Here is a 21188-nt window from a genome sequence, read left to right as displayed (position 1 = left end):
TGGCTAACCGCAGACGATCGGCCAATCTGTTTGGCCTGCCGGCGTATCGGTCACGCCGCTCGCCAATGTAGCAACCGTACTGTCTCCTCCACCTCAGCCACCACCATTCACAAGTTATTATCGCACCGAACAGAGCCCGCGTCGTTACAAGCATGCATGTGATGTGCAGCAACAAACAATGACGCTCGTGCCGCTTCGAACAGTCCCTAGTCGTCATTCCGACGCCACCAGTCCCGTTCGCCTGCAGCTCGTCGGCTATTGTCCCTATCACCGCAGGCTCGTCTCCCATCATGCCCGATGCAGCCCCGACGCCAGTCTCTGGAAAACTAAGCGATGCAGCTCCCCGGGGGTGACGCTACATTGATCACTCGACCACAAAACGCTCTGAAACTTTGGCGACCAACGAGAACTTTATGGACGTTGTAGTGGATGGCGTCAGTGTCCCAGCACTCATTGACGCGCGCACAAATCCGTGATGAGTGCCCAGTTGCACCGACAGCTGAAAAAAGTCATAACACCTGCTGCATCACGCACCCTCGGCGTCAACGACGCAGGAATGCCTACCATGCTTGCTATGTGCACTGCTCGCGTTGGCATCGCAGGACGCTAACCACTGTGTTGTTTGCCATTTTAGAACAGTGGCCATAGGACGTTATAATCGGCTTAGACTTTTCATCGTCCCATTAAGCCCTCTTTGACTGCGCATCTAGTGTCATTCAGCTTGAGCTACCCCATGGCTGCTATAGTACAGCTCTCACACCGCCACGGTAACGCTCTGTCTAAGACAGCCGCCTGTCGCCCCAGAACACTACGTACATCTCTCTAATGTCGTTTCCATCTGTTCCTGACGGCATCTACGTGCTGTGTTTCTTGGCTGACATACTGCTTAAAAGGAATTTCACCGTTCCCATAACGTGCTCACTGTTACACGCAATCAGAGTTCACTCCATCTCCTTAAATTTGACTGCTCGGCTCAAACTGTTCCCAGAGGCATGTCTTTGGGCGACATCTTGCCTGTCACCGATTGTGATATATCGGCACTTGACGTCTAAATTTCGTCGCCCTCTACATGAGCCTCTGATTCACCGATTTTAGACTGCTGCACTCTAGCAAGTGCAACAATCGGCACTTCCTTTTGGAGCAAGACAAATCTGGTTCTATATTAGGCAAAGTGACAGTGCTTGCGCTAGGCATGTGGTGCACATGACCTAAATATACGTCCGTTACTTCTGATAGTAAGTATTTCGCCTAAAAAGAAGCTCAAGAAGCTCGGTTTGCATTTGGTACTAAGATACAAGCGTATCGTTCGTTATACTTGAGGTACACATTACCTTTTCATTTAGTCTTTTATGGCTTGACAGTGTCTCGGCAAGAATCAGGTTACACAATTAAAGCTGCCTTAATTCTTCGTCCCAGTTACGTTTCGGCAAACGAACTAGATTATATACTGAATTGTTCCAAGTTGGAATAGGACGCATCTAGCAATCATAAAAGTATTTCGCTCTGTAACAGCACGCAACAGTCAACTCCGTGGAGTCCGGCAAAATACTTCATTGGCAGGAGGTTCGCAAAGAAATTGAGAAAGCTGGACGCACCTGGGCACAGCTGCAAAGTTGGCGATACAATAGTCAGCGCACCCTGCAGCTTGTAGTAGCAAAACGCTTCGTCCCTCAACACGTGGCTGTCAATGCGTTTCTTTGCTAAAATAGTCTCAGATATTCTTATGCAAGGGTATGGCACAGAAACGCCTATTTGTGACAATCTTGTTGGTTGCTTCTCCGGAATTATTTCATTTTCAGAAGCAGAAATTATCGTCGGCTGTCTTTAAATCTTTGAACATCAGAAAGGTAAATATATTCAATTATATCGTAATCTATGTTATATTTGCAATACTTCGACGACAACGAATCTCGCACTTGAAAATTAACAATAAAGAAGAGCTAAACGTTGTATCTTTTTGCTAGCTTCTTAAAGCACGATTGCTGGTAAACGTGGCTGAATAGATTAAGTGACGTGTGCGAATCGTGCTTAAATCCGCAGTGCCGTGTCTTTGTGAGCCACACTTTTCGGCGCAAGCGCAACTACTGTAAGCGCTGCGCTGCTGTCAATTTTCGTGGAAATTTGGTTGATGTGACATCGCTTCACCTCTGTAGAGCACACGTGGCTTGCACCAAGCCACCTTTTCGCTGCGGGTTAGGAGGCATGCTTTATATTTTTGCCTAAAAATTCGTTCCGTCCCAACAATTGATAATTGGTGCATCAGAAAAAAAAGCATAATGCGGACCACTAAATGCTGCATTATATGGTACAGAGGGTCCCACTACGAAGCTGCGAGGGTATGCAGCCGAGGCCAGATCATGCACTTGATTTGGTTGCTGTTTGTGTACCTGGTGCAAAAAAGTACTTAGCTGTGCTCATTGTACCTCGCGTCATTTTTCTTCGCCTTCTCGAATGTGTTAAACTGCCGATCAGCAGGCAGGACGTAGTACGTTAACTTTTCAGGAAATATTTGTGTCGCACGATGCGCTGGTTAGAATGTTCTCGGTGGGGTTTTGAATTCAGAAAAAGCAGCGGTATTTGGTATGCCATATTTGGAGAGCGCATGCAGCTTTTTAGTCGAACTCACCACTCAGATATGGCTGACCCTTGCTGCTGCTGCTGTTTTGCCGAATCGCTCACGTAGACATCACTCACATAACGAATACGCTTATATGTAACTTCGTGTTTACTACGTATGGGTATGTACCGCCTGGTCATTATGTTCTGTACCGAATCATGCAGTGAAAAAAAATTGTACATAAAGATCCTCAGTGCAACACATATACGCCTTCAAGCCTATGCTTTATATACAAAGCGAATCTTTCTCGAGCCACGTTGATTGGTTCTCACAGGGTAATTCTTGTCGCCAGTACTGATCGGATAGATTGAAATGGTTTTTTGATTAGTTACAGTGAATACTACGATATATTTGCGTACGCGTGGACAAAAATACTGCAAATAAGCGATCGATCGCTCGCCTGCTGTTTGATTTCTGGCACAGAGGGAAAAAAAACTCGCGGTGCCCGCATATTATTCGACATTTGACGTCGCTGTTATGGATAGTGAAGTCCTCGAGTATTCAATCGCGCTTTCGTGGGGAGGATGTATCAGTGACTTGCATGCTCATCGATGTTCGATTGCGTATGCCAGCAGTGGCCAGCAGTGCCAGCAGTGGCGGGAATACTGTCTTGTTAGTGCAGATGGCGTTAGCTTGGCATTCATTACCGACAATCGGTTGGCGGCCCTGACAGGCAATCGGCTATCCAGCGCTCGCGGTAGAGCTTGTCCTGGTCTTGCGGAAAAGTGTCCATGACGAACGGTCCTAAATACGGGCATTTCTCGCGCAGCTGAGGCAGACGAAGCTCGCACCACTGTCTAATCCCACACCATAAATTATCTGCTGCAGTTCTTGCAGAAGAAGACGGGGGACGTCGTCGCTGTGGTCTTCTACATTTTAAATAAATAGCATTAAGCAATTAACGGCCTCTTGTCGGAGCATTGGTGGATCAACGGGCGGCAGCTGATGCTTGTTTGCTCTTGAATCGGAAGGGTTTATTGCCGGCGGGACTTTGGTGGCCCTATAATAATGGTGCGCGCACTGCTCGCTGCTGCTGGCCCGTTAATGGGGGCCGGATTTAGCGCGATGAGATACTGTCCCAATGAAATGCTAGAGAAGCAGCTACTCCAGCTGTGGACAATTTGGCACAGATATTAAGGGAGTACGTCGCGAAGGTAGCTCTTGCAAAAGTCCGAAGTGAACCGGACTTGTTAGACGGGAGCCCCAGTGCAGAGTTCAATCGGTCAGAAAAGTGCGCTAAATCACAATGCAGGCAGGCTAGTTCAGTTATGGACTGCTCCCAGGTATGCGCAAAAAATGGATGCATTGTCCTGAAGTGTTTGAAGCTCTGCGCCAATCCAAGTAGCTATGATAGGAATATTTTAACCGCAAATCATTCAGATTGTGCGGTTGAGATGACAATCGTGGCAGACGATAAGAATTCCGTTCAGCCCGATATGAGAGCGGAAGGCTCGGAAATGAGCCCTAGAATGCGCGCTAAGAGGCGTCGCATAGTCAGGAGCGCTAAACCCTGTGGGGAGCGCAGTGAAAGTGTTTTAAGTACGCCTGTAATACTTGAAATGTTTCTAGTCAGAGCGCGTCCGAACCGGCGGAGGCGAAAGGAAAGCAAAGGGCGTTCGGCGCGATAGTGGATGGACAAAGGTCACGGTGTCATTATATTCCCCCTCGTTCGGTTCTTTTCTAGGTGTAACTTGTAGGCCACATGAGAGCGAGGCGGTCAGCCGATGCGAAGTGGTCATATGAGGCAGTGAAATTGCAGTGCGATACTTTGAAGGCTGTTTACCTGTAGGTAGAGTGTCGGGTGTCTGCAGTGAGGGGATCGACCTACGTGCCCTTTGTATTCTCTCGTTGACAAGACCAGATTTCAGACCGCGCCCGCCTCGAGTTCGGCTATATGATGCAACCTTAGGCTAATCGGAACGAAAAGCGGCGATACAGGTTTCGTGGAAACACTTCGTTTCTTTATTTTAAGTGTTTTGTTAAATGTTTTGAGATCTCCGAGACTAGAAATCCTTTTGATAAGCACGTTTCGAGCTTGGTTTAGATTGTTTGTTTTAGACGCTCATCGATATTCTGGAACAGATGGTTTGCGCGCGCATAGGTTATTGGAACTTTCTTTACTCGATATGTCCTTCTTTTTTTTAACAGATAGGCTTTAACAAATAGGTGCGAGATACGCTTGTAACGCCGAGTCCAGGTTATAGGCTTGAAGCCTGTAGTGGCTCGCTTGATCATCAGTTCACTTTTCGGAGGTGTGGGCGAGTTTTTTCCTGGAAACTAAAACGAGGAATTTGGAGAAGCAGTTTTTTTTAAAGAAAGTGTACCGTGCTTGCACCGTAGAGGCAAAGCATTGGTGCGTCTCTCGCGCGTGTATATTAGAAGGCGGCAGCATTTTGAGTTTCGTTTAGTGCGCTAAAGTACGTAGAAATAAGAGCGAATCCTCTTGTTTGTTTTGAATGCGTAATTTACAGAAATGTTTTTCTGTTAGCGCTTCAGTGCGCGTCCTTTGTGAACAAGAGAAAGAAAATGTTATTGCTTGAGTCCCACGTCTGAGTTAAATGTTTTGACCGCAAAGTGAGAGCGACTCTGACAATACATCGATGAAGCGAATATGGCTCTCAGTGGCACTAGTACGCGCGTTAATAACTGATGTGAAGTAATAACAGACTGCTGAAGGCGTTTTTGCAGTGTATATATCATTTATCATTTATTTAGGGCGTTATAGTATATCTTACCTCTAATCTCGTGCAGCGCGAAAGTATGGCTTTGTTGAACTCAGAGGAACATTAGAGCTCGCTTGGGTGGCCCAAGATTTGTGATGCAAATTATTGGGTCAAGCGAAGCCTGGAGGTTAAGCGAATTTCGGGCGCTTGCGCTCCTTAGGGTGATTTGTCTATGGGAATGACTCTTTCGTATCGGATAATGCGAGAGGGTTGCGAATCCTGGTCCAAAATCAAAAGTGTGGGCTTCAGCGACCATTTAGTAATTTAATGGCCGCTTTAGTGATTCTATTAGATAGCGCAGGGGCTCTAATTTGTTCTCTAGACCCGATGGCTCTCTGTGCGAAAACAACGGCTTCATGTGCGCTGTGGTCGTGTGTGTGCTTGTGTGTTTCCAGGGAGAAGGCCACAACGAAACAAATGCTACGACTCCAAGGCGCAGTGAGTTATCAGCCATCACATTTAGAAAGACATCCGAGGTAGCGACAGAACACCGACGCTTCGGGCAACCTCAGGTCGGATCTCCTAGTGGCGGAGGCGTCTCTTATGCCCCAATTTAGCCATGTAGATTCCTTAGGTGCGTTCCACAAGGAAGCCCCTTCATTAACACCCGCCCAGACGGCAACGCTACCCGACATGAAGTGTGACGAGCAACCAAAGGAGCTCGATTCGGGGTGAAAACAACCGCTGCCCTCCATGGAAGAGCTAGTTGCCGCGAAGGCCAATCTCCTGACCCTGACAAGCTGACCATCACGGAGATGCCACTAATTGATGCAAGGGGCCAACTTCGAGGCATCCTTGCTTCCTTGGGAACCACCTGGACTTTCGGTTCACAAATTGCCAGGTGGTTGCCTCGTGTGCTGTGGCGATCACGCTACATTGGAAGCTGAGTCGAGCAGAACGGTGCAACGTCATGGGCGGGATATTGAGGGCAATTAGACGATTATGATTGGTCACGAGACAACCATCAGATTCCCTTGTCTACGAGTAGTCGCCTAGGGAAGACGACTGCTTTAAAAGCGGACACCTTCGATTCGGTGACTCTTTCCTGGCGTGTCCTGATGTGTGCTCAGACATGTAGTGAACTCAGACATTCAAAGTACTCCTACAAGGAGCGGGCTTCCATATGGGTCATTCCACGCGAAACGTCCCAGCTCAAAAAGCGACCATTGTTGATATTCATGAAAAAAATGGACTAGATGGCTATTGTGTGAATAATGTTTTACCAAAGTATGTTGGGCGAAAAAAAATTTTGATCACGTGAGCGCTGTTTGAAGTTTCCGAGAAGAAGCAATAGTTGGTTGGAGGTAAATTTTTTTATTCAAGTCTGAAACTAGGCGCAATTATAAATGTTATTTTAGAGCATTCTAGAGGCATCCTTTTTTCATATAATGTGATAACTGAATGCATTTTAGAAGTTTTCGTGCTTATTAGGTTCAGTAAAAATGCTAGAAATGTTACGTTTTCAGAGTTTTTTTACATAAACTGCGCAAATTTTTGAAATATAATATTTTTTCTTCCTTTTTGCATGTTGCGATTGTGAATGTTAAAAATATTTTAAGATTGTAAGGCATATATTTTTTTGAAAAACACCTCCAAGGTTGGCAAAAAATGGATTTTTTGCGAGATTCAAGCCATATTTAAGCCTTAAGGCCCTCTAGATAAATATATGTCAGATAGCTCAATATGCGCACTGGCCTCTTAGCTTGTGATTTATAAATTTTTATTCGAGTAAATTTTGTTTGAAGTGAGGGAATTTTTTTTTTGAAGTCAACAATCAATATCACCAGTAGGCACTGCGTACGTGCCGCCGCTCGCCTCGTCGTCCGCTCGTTGTCGGCTGCGCGTCGCCGTCTGCCGATCAGCAAACGGCGGCTAGTATATGGGGTGATCATTTTTAAGATGTATGGAATTTTTTAAAATCTTCTGTAGCAGATATCACAATTCTATTTCCTTGAGCTAGATTGTTCAGAGGCGGAGAATTCTTGCACGAAGAATCGAAACCCATATTGGACTAATGAACAAACAACTGCTAATTAACTTCCTAAATAATTACAGCGCATATTGCAATTTACGAATTGCAGCCGCCGAGTTTGAAATACGCATCCACTTGAAAATAATTTCTACGATGAGACCAATTTTGAGATGTTATTTCCTAAAGTTTGGGCCGAAATAGGTGGGCTTTCCTGTTACGTTTGTGCTTGAATGCATAGCTTAAATAAATCGAAGTTTCCCCCGAAAGTCGAAGCATCGATTGCCATAGCAAATTAGTGGACAGCTATAGGAAGTTAGGAAATTTGCAGGCGGAAGTTGGAATCAGCTAGAGCAAGACAAGATTAATTGGAGATCGCAGGGAGAGAGGCCTTCATCCTGCAGTGAACATAAATATAGGCTGATGATGATGATGATTTGATGATGATGAGCTCAAGGCAATAGAATTGTGATATCTGCTACAGAAGATTTTTAAAAATTCCATACATCTTAAAAATGATCACCCCATATACTAGCCGCCGTTTGGTGATCGGCAGACGGCGACGCGCAGCCGACAACGAGCGGACGACGAGGCGAGCGGCGGCACGTACGCAGTGCCTACTGGTGATATTGATTGTTGACTTCAAAAAAAAAAATTCCCTGACTTCAAACAAAATTTACTCGAATAAAAATTTCTAAATCACAAGCTAAGAGGCCAGTGCGCATATTGAGCTATCTGACATATTTTTATCTAGAGGGCCTTAAGGTTTAAATGTGACCTGAATCTCGCAAAAAATCCATTTTTTTCAACTTTGGAGGTGTTTTTCTAAAAAGATATATGCCTTAAGAATCTGAAATAATTTTTAGCATACACTATGGCAACATGCAAAAAGGCAGAAAAAATATTATAGTTGAAAAATTTGCGCAGTTTATGTAAAAAAAATTCTGAAAACGTAACATTTCTTGCTTTTTTACTGAGCCAAATAAACGCGATAAATTCTAAACTGCATTCAGTTATTACATTATATGAAAAAAGGATGCTTCTGGAATGCTCTAAAATAAAATTTGTATTTACACCTAGTTTCAGACTTGAATAAAAAAAATTTACCTCCAAACAACTATTGCTTCATCTCGGAAACTTCAAAGAGCGCTCACGTGATCAAAAATTTTTTTCGACCAAAATACTTTGGTAAAACCTTATTCACACAATAGCCATCTAGCCCAATTTTTTTCAAGAAAATCAACGATGGTCGCTTTTTGGGCTGGGACGTTTCGCGTGGAATTACCCATATAAGGAGCAAGTGTTCATAATGTAAAATAAACGCTTTTTCTTTCGCTCCTACTCCCGGACGTACTCATCTCTATGTCTGGACGTTTCCTGGCCTAAATTTTGCCCCGAGCCGCAGCACTCTAAAAAAAATCTATATCTCCCAAAACGCCACCTCTCAAATAAAGGGAGGGAGCTGACTCTTGCGAGGCGTGCGTCCGGCGTTCGATACATACCTGTTTTTTTCTCCCACCAGGACGGTGCCGACACTGTGAGAGGCCGTCTCAGGGCCACCGGCCTAAATGCGCCAATACGAACAAATAAATGCCAACGGGCCCCGACGGTGGCATGCACGACCATTCGTGATTGCCCTCGTTGGGCTTCGCGGCGTCTTTAGGTTCCGGGCTCTCACCATTGTTTCTGCCGCGTCACAAAAAAAAAAATATCTGCCATTGAGGCACTTGTATTCTAGCATAAAGCGTGTCCTGCAGGTATATATAATAATCCCGATTAACTGCGCTGGAGTTTTCACACAATAGACAGAAAGTGAGAGGCCTAAAGGAAAGATGTATAAAAAAGGGAGACGCACAAAAACATATGTACCGACTATCCTGTATTGACGCGTTATTGCAGGTATTTAAAATTTTTGATTCGCACTGGAACCATCCTATTCAAACTAAGCTCCTATGAAGTCAGCGGTAACATCATCTTGGTAGCCAAAAAATTAGACGAAGGATTGACTTTTTAAAAATTTCACAGGGTAAAAATGCAAATAACCAACGTTTTCCTGCAAGTAGAAAACGCCTGCGTAACATGAAAAGCACCATGTGACCGCACACACATACAACCCAAATAGTAGCGCCGTCAAACAACATCAGAGCGAAAACAAGCTGTTCATCTGTTACTGGGCCGATCTGCGGTGATTACAGCACCCGAAAAGAGTCCCCGGTGAATTTTGCTTATCGCGATTTAGAAAATGCGCGGTCCCTGAACATCGAGCCTGAGCTGAACCGTAGAGTGTCCTGCAATTATTAGTAGGAACTCTCACGCTGCAATTTCTCAGCCATCATGGAAATGATAGGTAGTAAAATAATTTGTCTGATCATCGTGCTTGGGGATTCAGACGATTCTTCTGGCTTTGTTTATTGCGCTTTATCTGGAAGCACTGTCCGAAATTTCCACGCAATCTATGCATTCCTAAGTGCCGAAGACTCTGTAAACACGCACAATCGCTACTAATTGCAGCGGTGCAGCCTTTCGAGGTGACCAAATCGAAACGCACCAAGCCTTTCAATGCGCGGACTTACCCCTCAGCAATTCATTACGGCGTTCTTTGCCGTGGGTAGATGCATGAATTAGTAGCGTAATGGTTTCAATATCGTGCTTCTGTACTAGACCTCCTGTGTTGCAGTACAACCTCCAGACAATTTTAATGATGTTTGCTTATTTATTGCACAATAATTTGTTGGAAATATTGAGTTTAGAAAAGTCACGAGGCCGTTTTAAGCCAGAAGGACGAAGTTTAGGCAAATCCACGTACTACCCATCATTCATAAGCTGGCTGAACTGCCTGCTTCGCAGCTTTCGTAGGCACTAGCGCCATATTTCCCGGTAGTAATTATTGTATAGAACTCTATGGGCTGGACAGCTTATTTTCGTACAGTCTATTCGTTATCGCTGCTGTTGCGTGGACCCAGATGACCAGTGAAACAGTATTTTTTATATTTCGCGGAATCGCTGTATTTGCCGCAAAAAAAAAAAAAATAGACACGTGTTTAGTACTTCGCTGGAAACTCTACAGTTCCCCGTGTCTTGAGATTCTCCACGACTGCCTGTACGACATATTCACAATTTGATCAATTAGAAATTTTGCATGGTACTATCGATTGCGGTTTCTGTTCCGCATTGTTTTCTGTTTGCCATTTCGCCTCCCAATATTTTACGCTAGTGTCTCCTGCACATAAACCGTCTACGTCATTAAACTCTCGCTGTTCTTCTCAGTCTATTTCTGCCTCCCCGTATTTATTTCGCGGCGCAGCCCACATTATTACAGTTAGATAATTACTTTTAACAAAAAAATTTAATGTCAGGGGCTAAAAGTTACAGTTTATGAAAAAAAAGAAGGACGCAACATACACTTGGTGTAATTAACGTAGAATGATGTGTTTTTTTATAAACTTGGTGAATACAGGCTGGTACACCATGCATGACATTTGACCTTTTAGCAGTCAACCGAGCATCTTATGCAGACACGAGGTGTACCCAGTGGTGTCATTGTGCTTATCAGGTGTTGAGTGTTACATACACGCCCCTATGGTTTAGCATATTGGGCGTTGCGCTAGTGAGCACGAGGTCGCGGGATTAAATCCCGGCCGTGGCGGCCGCACTTTCCATGAGATGGAAGATGCAAAAACACCCATGTGCCATGCATTAGGGGTACCTTAAAGATCTCCTGGTGGCAAAAATTGTTCTGGTGTCTCCCACTACGGCAGGCCTCAAAATCAAATCGTGGTTCTAGCACGTGAAACCCACATAATTCAATTCAATTGCATTATGCCATGTGAAAGATGCAGTACAAAATCCAAATCTGAACACTCCCAATTCTTCGCGATGTATCTTGATGCTTACATAGATATATTTAGCCTTTTACATCGCTTTTCTATCGCGCAGAAATGACTAATGTACACAAGAGGGTTCAGAAGTCCAAATGACGGTAGTTAACCGAGTATCGGGTGAAGTAGCACCTGCAAACACTTGTGAACATTGCAGAAGAGAGAGAGATCAACGCCAGTCATACGACTTTCTTTTTTTTTCAGTTTGTGGGTATGCAGGAACCTATATGGACCCACAGTACTACCGCCAGTTTTTTTGTTCGTTGTAAAGTGGATGTACGGAAGACCATAACTAACACATCAATTTCATTCAGAAGGACATATTATACTGACGAGGAAAGGTGAGATGTACATATTCAATATAAAACTTAAGAACTGAAATTTATTCTTCTTTTCATCAGGCATTGGACCGCTAAGAACCTTGAGGGAATCTTTCTACAGAAACAGAAGGATCTCATGCAGATCAGGCCTCCAGGTATTTAAATAGAACAAAACTGTTTCTAGTTTTATTGATATCACAAGATTTTGTGTATGAAAAAACCAAGTTAGGAACAAAAAATTGTTTTTCTTTCGCAAACGTATTTGTTCTAGAGGTCTTAAATGTGCCCTAGCGTGTGCCCACGTTTTAGTGAAGTCGAGAAGTGCATTTGAGGATTAAATGTGCCCACGTAATAGTGAAGTCGAGAAGTGCATTTGAGGATTAAATACACAATTTAGGACGCAATTTGCTGAAAGTGTACTTCAGTGCCTTCAGCAGAAGCGGATTTATTGGCAGTCAAAGATGGCCTTTCATGCCCATCGCGCTAATCTCGCTAATTATTCAATTCTTTACACTGTGAAAGCAAAATGGGAGCAAAAGAGGCAGTGCCCACAAAGCTCCACCTGCGGAATGTCACCTTGTCGAACAGTTCAAAGTTGATTTGAGACGTTCAGGTAGACGCCACTACTTCCTGTTTTGTCGCCCACGCTGCGGCAAACTTAACTGAGAGCCCACTCGTCGCGGCACCAGGCGGTGGTACCTCCGCTACGCAGCAGATGAAGCTAGATACAGCTGTAGGAGCTAACTGCATTGCCTGTTCTAGCTTTGTCCTGCACTAGCTCGCCGAATGAATAGTAGCCACACCCAAATTGCGTATTATGAGGCACTGATATTATCTCCATACTAGCGATGTGCCAAGGCATCTAGCCAGGATCGGCCACGAGTGTGTGCCAGAATTGTGATCTGTTCATAAGTTTCGCGTGGTTCGAGGCTAGTTCAGTGTTCAAAACTGTTCGAAAATAGCTAAACCCCATGGCAGCGACATAAATAAGTAATGCGGCCAAAGTTAATTTAATTCCTACTCTGGCAGGTACGACTGCGTGAGAAGACGGCAGTCGGCTTCTTTCGGATGTACGTACTTGTCATCGTAAGTCGAAATGCAGATTTTCGCTTGCGTCAGTTCATTAATAACAGCGTCAAATAATATACAGAGTAACACTAGGAAGATGTGCACCGATCGAAACAGACTATTTCATTGATCTCAGCCATTGACTAAAAGCAGCCGTCTATAGAAATCTTATAAATGACTCGATATGGCAGCCGCTGGCAGCCTCGAAAAAGGTGAGGAGAAGGCTCCGTTTGAACAGAGTTTTCTCGAGAAAAAGTTGGTTTTGCGTTCTGATTGTGAGCTCTACACGTCACGCACGATTGTAAAAGTTCTCTGAGGTGCCCACCGCAGCATTGGTGATCAGCGGACTGGATGTTTTCACATAGGCCGAGGTGTGGAGTAAGAGTCATTTAACTCTCTAACTTACATTTACACTTTCCATGCGCTTAACAAAGAGACACGATAAGGGTCTTCTAGTCAAATTAATTAATATCCATAAACTTGAATATTCTTTAAAACAAAATACAAAAAGTTCCAGCGCATGGGATTCCGCGAGATTGAAGCCTTCATCGCCAAGATGGAGAGGTCTTTCGCTCGAAACCGCATTTTCCATACTGCAACTAAAGTATAAAGCGATCGTGCTGCATATTCTCCTGCTTCAAGCAACCACGCGCACGTCCCCTTTTGACGTTTAACAAATCTCCTCATTAGCGCCTCAAGGCTGAAGTACAGGCCCACTTTGATGTCCAGACTTCGCCCTTTTATCAGCCGCCGACGCAATCAGTTCTCCCATATGACGCACTGGCCTAGTCGTCTGCCTATGTCATCGTTTGAGCTTGTGTACCAAGCTCCTCTCTTAACACTGTTGTCGACGACTGGCGGCCACGACAGGTCACGCACGCCAAACTGACCACCGTATCGCTCGACAATCATATTTGCCGGTAAGTCACGTCGTTCCGGCCCTTGCTTCCCCCCATGTTTTGCTTCAGCGTGAAGTGCCAAACCCGAACACATGTGTTACGCAGCGACCACGACAGAGACGTCTCAGTGTCTAGACAGCAACAGCTGTGGCGTACGCTTACAGTGTAATGGCCTCATTCAGCAACCCGAAGACGTACAAGCAAATGACCCTGCGTCACAATGATGAACGAACATATTTTCGGAGTGACTAGGCAAGGACTGCCATTCGCTCGTCTACACGCAGTGCAAGCTAGCCGCGCAAACTGCAGCGTGACGCGACAGTGGCAATTGCTGCCATTCGTCCCTCGCCTGTTCCGCCTGATATATACCGTCAGCGGTAGAGCACTGCACGGGCTCGGGCTTACCCGAAAGCCCGGGCCCGGCCCGGCCCGTGGGGCGGGCCGGGCCGGGTAGAGTTGTTTTTTTCACGGGCTCGGGCCGGGCTCGGGCACGGTGTGTGCTTTTTGACCCGGGCCCGGGCCGGGCTCGGGTTTTTTGACGCGGGCCCGGGCCGGGCTCGGGTTTTCTGCGAGTTATTCTCGGGCTTCTCAACTCTGAAAAACATGTATTTTTCGGTCTCGGGCCGGGTTCGGGCCGGTTTCGAGTCGGGCTCGGGCCGGGCTCGGGCTTAAGGTAAAGGGGTGGCGGGTCGGGCCGGGCGGGTAACGTAGATTATTTCCGTGCCCGGGTCTCGCCATAAAAGTTTTGATCGGGCTCGGGCGGGCCGCCCAATGTGAAAACGGGCCGCCCGGGCCGCAAAAATCGGCCCGTGCAGTGCTCTAGTTAGCGGCTAGCTCAAATGCAGAGCATTACCTTGCCGCAAACGCTTCGTAGCAGTACAACACGCAGACCAATCGGGTTGCAACACTGCGCTTATAAACAGAGATGGCTATGACATCTCCGGTCCCTTCAGTTCTTTCACTTCGTGCTGTGCTCTAGTTTATCGTTTGTGGCGTAAAATTGTGGTGTTTCGTTGAAGGCGTAAAGATTCTTGCTGCCGATTACCTGATCTTGGTCTCATGGATTTCAGCGTCGAAACCGCGCAAATCGTTTTGCTGTGCGCGCAAATTCATCAGTTTTTTAATCAAGACAAAGAGCCTTTGAAGTGAGCCGGAGGTTAAATGAAAGTGTTTGTGCATAGCGGGCCCCTGAAAGGCGCAAGCACTTATTCGTGGCGCTGCTCCTTTGCTACAGGTACAATACATGACCGTTTTTGACCTTCATAAGTAACTCCGCACTGTGAGTCATATTGCTGTATACCCCATAGCATCCCACAATATATTGGCAGTAACGTCAGTTATGCTTTCGGAAGGCAAATATGAGTATTGTGCGCTGATAGAACAAGGCTAAAAACTCAAGTTACCTGGTCAGTGAACCTTCGGATATCACCAAATGGGTTCCCTGTCGGGGTGCACATTTAGCTTTATAGTTAGCTGATCCGTATGTTTAAGTAGTCTGCGTCGGATGAATGCCACTTGTTCGCGCTCGCAGTATCCAGTGTTTGAAGTGTGTTACAAGCTTAGTAACACAGCAGACACCCGCCGCCCGTAGGAATTCTCAAACCCCTCCAAAAAGTGAGACGTAAAAAACAACCAAACGCTTTTGAATTTCTTCCAATAAGTTTCCCAAATTTAGCGAGTTTTCTTGGCAATGCGACTACTATTAGTGTAAATTGATGATATGGAAACGAATGGAACAGTTGTAATGGAATTTCGCGGGGAGCACATTGTCACAAAACAAACTAGGGGCGCTGTGGCCAGGCCGCATGCTCCAAAACTGGAACGAGGTCGGTTTGCTGTATCTTATAAGTTGACTGTGACCAAATAAAAAAGCGAAAACTCTTCACACTGAATGCGACAAAAAAAATCATCCTCGGCTTAAACCACTTAATTAAAGCGTCCTGTCGGAACGATATGTCGCCTTGCGGCACAACAGGTGTCATGATCAGCCTTCCGAGCAAGTTATCATTCGTTCTACAGGTGCGTGCAGAGTAAAGTACATTGGCGCGAATATTCCTGCAGCTTAAGGCATTAGTAAAGCTAACGCTGAGACGGAAAACTGAACTAACCAAACCAAATGAAGCTTAAGCGTACATCGCTAATTTAATAAACGCCAACCTAAACACACCACACTCCGTGATTTGAAATTCCCGCAACCTATTTAAAATCTATAAGATTAAGACAACGGTCTGCTTACTGGGAATAAAGAAGTGGTGCCGAGCAAAATCTTTCGAACACAGCTCAGTCCTCTTTTTCCCAATGCGCTAGCTTCTTATCCATGTCGCTCTCCGTTTCGCGTCGTCTGCTACTTTCGGCAAATGATAAAATGATGAATTGCTGTGTATGTATCGCGCCGACACGCATCCATTCTGTTTACTTTCGGGCATCTTCGCAGTGGTGCGGCCACTAGGGTTCGAGGATTTAGTTGGAATCGTGAATACCTATCACCACGCGACGCCCCATGCCGTGGAATCTACGTTAAATCATACACCCCTGGTGGGCCTTGGTGCTAAACGGCGATCGCGTGCTTGTGAGTCTCAATAAGCGTTTAAATGGCTCCAAAGCGTCGGCTTCCGGAAGAGGTCAGCGGAAAATAATAAAATTGTTCCCGCTTCCATGCCTGTGTCTTTAAATATTCATACTAATAGGTTTCTATGGGTCGATTATTGATGCAAAGGTTTTGAACTGTGAGGCAACGCAGGCATAAGAATGCCCTTTGCTGCGGGAAGGCATGCCGATGCAAGCGACTAACATGCCGAACCGCCTGAGTATTACCATATAGCCACGGCTTCGCATTCATGCAGATGCATTTTTCTCTCTTCGAGAGTGGTAGCCGTAGTGAGGGACTCCGGAAATTCGGACCACCTGGGGTTCTTTAAGGTGCACCTAAATCTAAACCCCAGAATTCATTTTTTTTAGATTTTCCACCATCATTTGTTTCCACCGGAAGGGGCAAAGGTCCAGAAAGTGCATGGCATTCTTGTTTGAAGAAGGCAGGCTAAAACGTACACCGCAGAGATCCCCCAAATATTTCCAGTTCAAAAATAAACCTGAAACAATGGGGCTGATGCGTTGGAGTTCGGAAAGTACTTTGGCGCAGCCTGGTGGCGTGCAACGAAGTTGGCTGTGTAGGTTAAGGTGGACGGCGTCCCTTGAGTTACAGAGCACCAACACCCGGGCACCAACAGCCTTAACCGCTGGACAAATAAAGTTTATTCCTATCCTATCCTATCACTGCTTGAAACGTACACACGACCATTTGGGTTAGCGTCTGAGTCATCAGACATGGCAAGCAAGCGTCAAAGTCAAGACATGGCAAGCGAGCGCTCTCCATTTCACCAAAACGCGTTGAAAGCAGGGAGACCTAACAATTACGCTGAGCAGCGCATGGTCCGGAAGCGCGGTAGCCGCTGTTATTGTTCTTCGGTAAATTGCCATGAACATGAGGGTCGTAATCCTGATGTGTGGTTCTATCGGTTCCCCGAAAAGCCGTATAAAGCGGAGCTACAGGACCACAGGATACATGATGTTCGACGGGTGAAATAAGTACGCAACAGAAACGCTGCCTGCTACGTATACATGTATAGGGCATTTACAACCTATATATGTAGGGTAATCAACGCGGCTCGTTCACCTGCCGAGCGCCCGAAACGAAATAATGAGGTTAACGAGGCAAGGTTAACAAAGGCCAGCCAATACCCACCCAAAGTAGTTCCGGAGCGCGCAGCCAACACGGGGCAGATTGCAAAACCACGCCTGTCAGCATGGGAATTTGCGAACTACCACCGCGCACATACACAATTTGAAGAATTTTATGGAGAGAAATGTTGGAAATTACGCGTAACTGCCTTGCATGCTCCAAAAGTGCTTGCGCGATTGACTGTGATGCCGTTTCGTCCTATATTGCAGATAATTTTGGGTTTCTTACCAGAAATCTCTTCGTCCATTCATTGTCGCTAATTGCGCGAACAGGTCTCATATAACTTTCCTGTATTTAAATGTCGTATAACTTGCTAGGAGCAGTCCATGCGATATCCTGCACGTCGTCAACGTACTGGGCATTGAACAGCTTCCTGCCTTCTCGAAAAGTGCTTGGCCTGAAGAACGCTTGCACGCCTGTCAATCACCGAAATCCAAACCGCAGTAAAGCGTAAGCGGCGGCTCTATTGCCTTCCTGAGCTTTCAGCAGCCTACGGCCACTTTTTCGCCTGCTCAAAACCAACGAACTCGCCGTAGGGGGCGCAGTATAGCGGGTCTTTTGCAGCGCCGCTTGGGCAGCGAGCCTTTACCATGCCATGGTCCTGATAGAGGTCAGTTCCCATCAGAGCTATGGCGTTGTTTCTGTTTTATTCTAGAACTGGAAATCTCTGGGTTATCTGCGGTTTTATCCTGATCCCCTAGATAACTTGGCAAACCAACATAATAAATCAGTTCGTCAATTAGGGGTATCATCTGCCTTGTTTTGAGGTCTAATGATGGGACACATGATTTCTCTACTAATTGTATTTTTGAATGCCATATACCGCTTGAATTGTTACAGTGTGCTACAAAGGAACACAAATGTTACCGAAACTTATAAATAGTGCTGCGTGACCTTCAGAAAACTATCTTTTCGTAAAATTCGCATTAAGTCATTTATGAATAAAGTATAAACGGTTAGTCAGCCATTAGGAGACTACTGCCCGAAGCTTTCTGGTCACTGGGTGCGATGCGCCAGTTTTAGCGGCGTCAACGTTAGTCGTTCTTTCTTGCGTCGTTTATGCATAGCAGGGCTCTAGTTTGAATAACTATCCATGTGAAATTCAATGACCACGCGAAATTTCACATTGTGTACTTATTTGGGCTTAATTCCCAATGCTTATTTCGGATAGTTTATTTCCTTTGCGACATGCTTCACCTCAATTCGAAACATACTTTTCTGCATTAAAGTATGTGCCAGCATGAAAATCCTAACATGCGCCGAACAGCAGCGAACATGGTATCGCTATCTTTGACAACGTGAAGTCTCTGCGATCGTGGTATTTGAAGAGAAGCTTTGAATAATGTATAGGGGTGTTCATATAGGGCAATTTCAGAATGACATCAATAAGGGTATTCGATTAAAATGGTTTTGTGAACATGAAATGGAATATCGGGCATTTTCTACTGTTGGGAGAGGGGGGGGGTATTCGTGAACTGCTGGCGGGGTCATTCCCACCGCAAAGTTTTCCTAGCATTTGAACTATTGCTATCGGCCAATGGTGTATATCTAGCACGTTTCCAACTTTGCGCGTAGCAAGTCAAAATGATTAGGTTCCAACAAATGCCTTGTTTTCTAAAGTATGTCTTTCATTGACGCATGTCTAAATTTTAATGTGCTCGCTTTTTGTCGATATTGTATGGAAACAGTGTTTCTGTGCACGATTATGTCCCAAAAGAATTTCGATTTATTTCACAGGCGAGAGGTTCACCGCAAAGGAAACTATTGTCTACATAGGTCCCAATTATCACTGCGCTCTCATCAAGGTGACACCAGTTGCTCACGGTTGGTTCTTAATATTCTTTTTTATTTTCATTGAATATTATTTCCTTTGAGAATATTTACCACCATGTTCACTGCTTCATATCTTTTGCAGGATTTTTTATGAAATCGCAGATTCATCATAAATGTAATACCTAATAAAGGCTTGTTCGCAACATAACCTAATTTCTGCATGTCGGGATAAAAACAGAAATAATGCTCACAGATATCTTTAGAGAGCTAACACTGTCAATAGAGCCAATGAAGGCGATAAAGATAATAGAGTAAAGCGCTACGTAAGCTGTAAATTGGATGGATCGATTTAGGTAATCAAATATATTTAGGTGCGTTACTAAGAGTAGGATGCACACTGCTGGCGAAGGTGGACGTGGAGTGACAAGGTACGGAGGATTTGCTGAAAATAATAAATAGAGCCCGGGAGCCATGTTACGTCTATGCGCCAAGAAATGTCACCTTCGCAATTCTTCGGTCAATGCTTCTGCGAAGTTGCGTGGACAGTTCAGATCAATTTCCAAATTGTGAACAATACATAAATACATGGGGCGTGTGTTTACACTAGAGCACCTAATTACAAAGCACACAAAATTAAAACGCATGTGTTAAACGCAAAATTAAAACCACTTTTGCATGATCTTTATTTCCTATTCGCATCAGCAAGTAATGAAACTCTGCACATTTAACAATTTCTACAGTAAATAAATGCTCAAGGGCGTAATATGCTGTTAAAGCGAAATTTTATATGTCTAGGCGAAATCGTCTATGGCTAGATGAAATCGCCTGGGTCACCGTGGCGTGGGTACAGAAAACTATCATCATCAGCATTGACGCGAGCGTCGTCTTATTCCGCAGCTGGCTCGTTGGCGCCCCTCGAGTTGCGCTCGTGCTCGTGCTTGGCACGCGGTCGTGCCACTGCTCCCGCGTTCGTCGTCATCGTCGTCATCTTCTTCTTCCACAGTTGGCTGCGTTGCCTCTTATCCTTCCAGCGCGGAATTTCACTTCTCTTCTGTCGTCGTAATGGCGAGGCCGCGTTTTCGGGGTTATGAGCCATTGTTAAGGGGGTATCAGCCATTTATTGTCTTCCGTAACGGACAGGACTTGGTTTTGAGGCAATTTACCTTGAAGAATGACAAGCGCCAATGGCGGGAGAACGCTGCTAGCCACGTCACCGAGTAAACTCGAGACATCGAACGCAAGCGACAACGGCGGAGTGCGCGCTTATCGTCATTGACGTCGTCCTCTGTGTCGCAGCGCAACGTGTGTGTAACCTCATAATTGAGAAATAGCAGAATAAACCCTCGATATTAACCCAGGCATAAACAACGTGGCCGCACGTTCCAGCTTCGCTGGATAACCATCTTCACGGAGTGGAAGGGTCGACGAATTTTTTTTTTTTTGGTTCTGCTTTAGGATAAACTAATAAAACCATACATTTAGCAATAGATTTGTAATGCTTCATGATGTAATGATTTCAACAATTTCTTTTTTCTGTACTTGAGACCCTTATGTGAATTTGTAGTTTCACACGCATAAATTGTCTGTCTACGTCAACACGAATGAATATTGTAGCTTTAAGGAGTTCTGCACTCAGCCTGAATAATTTGCAAAAATCTACATATCGCTGTAAGAAACGTATATGAAAATATCAGTCTTGATCCAAAGCAAAAGAAAAACAGCGCGTTTAAACGCTAAGAATAACTTTTTGTCAATAGCTCCTTGGAAACGATAAAGCACATGCCTCATTGGATAAAGTGGGTTCTGGTTGGAGAGCTACAGGCCTGACCACACATTTTTCTGTCTGCATGCGTCTGCGAAAGCAGGGAGATTAGTTCATGGTATTGATGATGCTGAGGACTGTGTCCTGTGGAAATGAGGAAGCTGGCGCCGCCAGTTGGCAAGGTGACTCGTTCTGATAGGTCTGGTACCACTGAAAGTGGTACCACCGCGAGAGAAGAAGAGCAAATGGGCACGACAATTGAAGAGTTAAACGAAACCGCTAGATCCCGACAGCGGTGACCAGCAGCCGACCATTAAAAGCGCCCACCTGATGTTCCCACTCAGATATCTCCGGCACGCTAAACAAGGGGCACACAAGCGTTGCCTCATCAGGAGTACACCGAGTAGCAGAAGACCTCGGATAGACTCCCCGACCAAATA

At 45.3% G+C, this 21188-nt stretch overlaps 1 long non-coding RNA gene across 1 annotated transcript; it reads left to right on the top strand.

Moving 5' to 3' along the window:
• Positions 1-1556: 1556 nt before the first annotated feature.
• LOC119454350 (uncharacterized) lies at positions 1557-19039 on the top strand. The gene is made up of 4 exons (XR_005192566.2): positions 1557-1847; positions 11392-11528; positions 11589-11662; positions 18951-19039. It is a non-coding gene; the product is annotated as an uncharacterized LOC119454350 (long non-coding RNA).
• The last annotated feature ends 2149 nt before the right edge of the window (positions 19040-21188 follow it).

The sequence above is a fragment of the Dermacentor silvarum genome, chromosome 1, assembly GCF_013339745.2.
Source record: "Dermacentor silvarum isolate Dsil-2018 chromosome 1, BIME_Dsil_1.4, whole genome shotgun sequence".
In the NCBI taxonomy this organism is placed as follows: domain Eukaryota; kingdom Metazoa; phylum Arthropoda; class Arachnida; order Ixodida; family Ixodidae; genus Dermacentor; species Dermacentor silvarum.
Note: the sequence above shows the minus strand (reverse complement) of the source record. Positions and strands in the feature narration are given on the sequence as shown.